Raw genomic sequence first — 5,827 nt, forward strand, 5'->3', positions numbered from 1 at the left:
CAGCTCCTCATCCGGGTCCTGCGCTGGCGCTTCCCTGGCGTCGCAGGGGTAAGTAGTCAGTCTTGACTGACTCCACAGACGACACACTTGTTTTCAATATTCTATTTGTGAGAAATTTAACTTTGGACTTTCCATTCAGGTCCTCAAGGAGCAAAGTATAACGTTGAATCAGGAAAACCCTTTCAGCAGTCCTCAGAAGTCCTCGAGGACATCCCGAAGGCAGTGGACAGGGCCGTTACAGCCTACGGTGGGTGTCTGTCCCTGTTAAGCAGAAGCCTTGTCAAGCTGAGGTTTTAGATGCGTGGATGGACAAGCCGTAGCCTGCACAGTAGGAAGGGGCCGCTCAGAGCCTCACTGCAGCGACACTCAGTTACAGGCCTTGCGGGCGCTGGCAAGCTGCAGACATGGTCGAGTCTCTGGTGGCAGTTGGGGTTCCAGCCGAGCCCCAGGAACAGCTGCTGCCCCAGTTACAGCCTTACTGGGGCCAGAGCTGTTCTGGGCAGACGGTGGTGTCCAGCTGTCAGGAGCTGGTGGGACTCACGCCTTGAGTGTGTGAGGGACTTGCTGAGGAGCTGATTGCTGCTCAGTGCTGAGAGGGCAGCACCCTGCCAGTCCCCAGGGGGTAGAGCACAGAGGATGCGCAGGCAGCGTGGGGCCGCTGAGACCAGCAGACACTGCCGGGGCTGCGGGCCTGCCCTGGCCAGGTTCGGAGCAGCCCCAGCTTCAGATCCTTAGCATTGTGAATGTATTTTGGGAAGTACTGCCCTTGGAAGACGTCATCTTCCTGAAGGGGAACAGTTCCTTCGACTTAATCTGACCTTCTTTCTTTCTAAAGGGATGAATGGTGAACCTGTGGAGAAGGAGGCATTTCGGGAAGGAGGCAGCCAGGCAGTGCCAGCCTCTGATGAAAGAACAGGGGCAATGCAATCAACGGGCGTGGCAGGTAATTGCTGTCCTTTGTTCTCCCAGTGTCATACATCCAAACCTCTCCCTGTCTGCAGGCTCTGCCCCCAGTGCCCGCTACTGCACACCCTGTCAGCAGCACAACCCACAACTGTTAGTGCAGAGCAAGTGTTTTAGAAGAAGCCAGGAAGGGCTCTCTGGGGAGGACTGTCACCTCTGGGGGTGGAGTTTTTTGCCAGAGACACACACGCTCGTAACCCTCTGTGGATGCAGAAAGACGCTCACCTCCCAGCACAGCCCATCACAGGAATTTCAGGACTTTGCCAGTTTGGGAACAAGAGCGTCTCAGCCACGCTCAACAGACAGTGGGAAATGTGACTCTTAATCGAATGGGCCTCCCGCAACACCTGCATCCCAGAGCTTGCTGTGGGTGCCTGGAGGCCCCAGGCACAGCAGAGGGGGTTCCCTGCTGTGACCTGAGGGCCAAAGGGGTGCACTGACAGATCAGGCACAGGCTTAGAGGGAACCTGCCCCATCCTTCCGCACCCTCTATGCCTGAGCCATGACCTTTGTCTGAGGCATTACCTTTCTCTGACTCTTGGCAGTGCTGAAAACTGGAGGCACACAAGCAGTGCCCACGCTGGGGAAAAGGCGAAGAGGGAGAGCGAGGCTCAGGCCTCTCCCAAGAGGGCCCGAGTCTGTCCCCTCGGGGTGTGGGTGCTGGGCTGGGGAGGGAGAGCTGGGGGGGCGCTCCCTGATGCAGGGCTGTTTTCTGTCCCTCTGGCTCAAAGGGGCGATTGCTGTGCTCCCCCACGCGCTCTCCATCTGGCCCGATGACTTCAGTTCAGAGGGACGACTTGTCCCAAAGGGCCAGAGGGAGCCTCCGTGCAGCAGCACTAGCAAGCCTCGGAGACTGACGGTGGGCAAGCGCCAAAGGAATTGTGCGCAGATGGGAAAGGTGACCAAGAAAGGGGAGGAACCCCTGACACTGGGAAAACTCAATTATGGCCACCCCAGAGTGTAGGCAAAGCTGAGAGGAGAAAGGGACTCTCCAGAGTGCATTGATGTGCAATGGCTTTGGGAGTTGCCTCTCTTCTGCTGAAACCAAGGAAACATCGCAGCCCCAGGACAGTCACTGGCTCAGAGTTGCTGACAAAGTGAGAAGGAACTGGCCCTGGCCATGTCAGACCTCCTGTGAGATGCCCAGTCGTGTGCAGGACACACTAACGCACAGAATTGTTCCTCCAGGAACGGACGGCAAGAAAAGAGCAAATGCCACGCGTCCTGAAATTTACTGGAGGTACATCGTAGAAGTCTCCCTGGTATGTCTGAGCTCCGTTCAGGCTTACATGATCTTCTGCTGTGTGATCCATGTGTGCAGGAAGTTAAAACGGTGAGTGTTGCCAAACTTCTGTCTCAGATGGCTGTTGTATTAGCCGTGAAGCATGTAGAGGTGGGGTATTCTGGAGTGCCGAGTTAGCCGCTGGCCAAACTCGACTGAGATTTCTGCTGCAAGAAGTTGGAACTGCCCTCTCAATTCATGGGCACTCTTTTCTGAAACCCCTTCTTCCTGTTGCAAGTGTTACTTAAAAGCGACCCTGCCCCAGCAAGAGCAGACCCAGTGACAGAGGTAGCCGGGCAAGGTCAGGAAGAAGAGCAGTGAGGAAGGGCGTTGCCATGGAAAGGGAGCAGCGCAATAGTGACATCTCCCTGCCAGTGAACCTCCCGGCGGAAATCACCCTGTTAGGCGAAGCTGTAAACGCCACATGTTCCCCTCGGCCAAGGTGTCCCGGCAGCTCAGACCGTGATGATGAACCTTCCCAGCCCTCAGCCTGGCTTTGGAGCAGGAGGGTCGATCTGTCCCATCTGCGCCCGAACGCTGCCAGCATGCGTGTTCTCAGCACAGGCCCCCAGGGGTTTTGTCTGTGCAGAGGTCTGCATCTCTTTGGATAAGTGTTCTGAAGAGAGGATGGAGGGCCCCTCCCCTCCCCGAGAGCCGAGGCTGCCCCTTGTCTGGGCAGGGACGGGCAGGGGAGCCGAGTGCTGGTCTCTGGCAGCACCAGGAGCCAGGAGAACAGGAGGCTCTCCTGGTCCTGCAGGGCCGTGCCCAGCTCTGGTCCCCTCGCTCTGCTGGGGTCAGGTCTCCTTCCCGGCACGTGCAGAGCAGCCAGGTCAGGATGGTGAGGGCCGAGAGGAGATGAGCCCAGGGGAGGCGAGCAGAGCCCCAGCCGAGGGGTGAGGGGCACCCCATTTTCTGCACAGAGCTCTCTGTGCCCACGGCTCCCACATGCAGCTGGGTGCCCACACTCCACGGGGTGCTCAGTGCTGTCCCACACCCTCGCCCCCGCCCTCAATCAGGCCTCAGCAGTCTCCTCTCTCTGCAGGCGCCTCACCAAAACTTCGGGATCCCAATCCCCAGCACTTTGTCTCGACATTGCACCACCACCACCATTTACTGTCCTGTTGCCATGGAAGTTTATGTTCTGAAGAAGACGAAGGGTCCCAGACAAAACCACGGCATCTGCCCGAAGCTAAATCTGGGTGCAGAAGACACGCAAGCCAGCATGACCAGCGCCTGGGCATCTGCGCATGGAGGACCACGGGACCAGGAACCCCATGATCGGGGTGAGACGTGCAGGCTGGCATGAAATGGGCGGACTCCTTGGAAAAGATCGAGGGGACTAGGACAATACAAGCACTGCGTACTCCTCCCTCGGGGCACCTTCTTCAACACCTGTTACTTGGAGCCGGGACCTCAGTGGAGCTTGGAGCACCATCACCCGCACCGAGCCCGAGCCAACAGAACATCGCTGGATCCCTGGTGGTGGTGGTAATTAGCTGCATATCTACCGTTTCCTTGCTTGGGGATTCTGACTTTCCCCTTCTTTTCCTCTCTGTCCTATCGCTATTACTAATTGTCATAGCAAATAAAGTAAACAAGGTTGTATGACATCTGACCTCGTTTGTGTATTAATTTCACTCCTGGGATCGTTTAAGAACCCTTCCCGATATCGGATCGGGACATTTTAAATTGGCATCACGGACAGGATCCCTCGAAGTGAAAGTGCCACACAGCCTTGCTGAAATTGAGAACTTCTTAGTGTTGCAGAAAGATGAGCCTTGATGTGTTGTGTCCCTAAGACGACCACTCCGATCTTTTTGACTGAGTAACATTTAGTGTGTACCTCTTAGGGACGTAAGGAGTAGAACACTGTGTAACCGAAGAATTGTTGTTTTGCTTTGAAGAAAAAATGAGTATTGCTTTAGAAAAACCCTCAAAAGAGGAAGTACCCAAAATCGGGAAGGAAATATTGTTTGAATTGTTAGAGAAACATAAATCAAGACCCTCGGTGCCTTGAATGGATTGGGCCCGCGGGAATTGGTACAACTTACAGGCTGTCACTGATAGGATTGTTGCTCTGCAGAAAGATGCAAAAGTCAGGTCTGGCAAGGGCAAAGGTTTTATATGTGCAGTCCTGGGTGCCAGCCTGGCAGCCACAGTAGATGAAAGGGAAAACCACCGCACCTCTGAAATGCAAATGATAGAGTCCCTCCAGAATCTGGTTCAGTCTCTCCAGAGACAAGTAGAGGATTTAAAAGGGAGACTGAAGAAAGAAAAAGAACATAGGGAAACAGCAAATAGAGTTTTGAAAGAGTATCTTTTGTCAGATAAAAATGAGGAAGAACGAGGAGAAATGTGTACCCTTTACCCCACTAATGAGTTGCAAAACCTCAAAATGCGCTTAGACAAATTAGAAGTCCGTCTCCATCCCTTGATTAAAACAGAGTATCAGTACGAAGGGGACGATGATGATGCCAGTCCGCAGATAACCAGCAAAGAAGTTCCTTTTACCTCGACAGAGCTGGCCAAGTTAAGAAAAGAATATGCTCGGACTCGAGGGAAGTCCAAAACTGAATATGTGTGGAGAGTGTCATTAAATGGAGGAGACCAGATTATGTTATCAGAAAAAGAAGCTGGGGGCTATTGGGGTCCCAATGTTTTCTTAACAACTGGAGACAGAAGGGATCCATGGTCCCTAACCCAAAGACCTGCCTACTGGGCAGGGGGAATAGATCCCCGAGAGAGAGGAGAACCGGTAATCATACAGGGAACAGTACACCAACTCATGGAGAGTGTGCAAAAGGCTGCATGTTTGCAGATGATGTATGACCGAGAATTAAAGCCTTATTGTGAATCACCCATGACGTTGCAAGTAGATCCTGTTCGAATGACGCCTCTGGTAAGGGGACTCCCCAATTCGTTAAAGACTATGAGGATTCAACTGCAAAAGGAGATAGCCGAAACTTCTTCAAGTCAGAGAGCATTGGTATCATTGCAAGGAACATTAACTCCTGGACGCAGCTGAGAGGAGCACAAAGTATGGACATGGGAAGAAGTAGCTAGGGAATTAATTAATTATGCCCGACAATATGGACCTACTCCAATCCCAAGCGCCAAGGTAGATTCCCGAGGCATGAGACAAGCACAATTAGAAGCGGTCCCACGGGCTGCAAGTAACAAGAAGTCCCCTCCACTAAGAACTATGGGAGGGAGAGAGATCCCAAATAAGCGTAACACCCTGTGGAGTGAAGGCTGTCAGAAAGGAATCTCGCGTGACTTAATGGATGGGTTGTCAACTGATAAGTTGGAGAAGTTAGTTTCAACTTGGCCCGACCAGCCAGGAGGCAAGACCTGAGCTGAGGGCAACAGGCGACAAGCGTGATGGAGGGCTGCTGCACCGCAGCTGTCAGCTGTGAGCTGTGCAGCTTGTTCCCCACACTCCTGCAGCTCTCCAGCACGGGTAAGGTTTCCAGGAGCTCTCTCCCAAAGGGTTGCAGTTGTTGAGAAATTGTGTTTACACTTTAGTCCCTCAGGCCTTGTTCCATACAGAGTTCAACATTGTTTGGCAACACAATTTCTCAA

At 53.4% G+C, this 5,827-nt stretch overlaps 1 pseudogene; it reads left to right on the forward strand.

The window, feature by feature from the left end:
- The first annotated feature begins 3,970 nt into the window (after nucleotides 1-3,970).
- LOC141934490 (uncharacterized) lies at nucleotides 3,971-5,600 on the forward strand (annotated as a pseudogene).
- The last annotated feature ends 227 nt before the right edge of the window (nucleotides 5,601-5,827 follow it).

This window comes from Strix aluco, chromosome 25 (assembly GCF_031877795.1).
Source record: "Strix aluco isolate bStrAlu1 chromosome 25, bStrAlu1.hap1, whole genome shotgun sequence".
In the NCBI taxonomy this organism is placed as follows: Eukaryota; Metazoa; Chordata; class Aves; order Strigiformes; family Strigidae; genus Strix; species Strix aluco.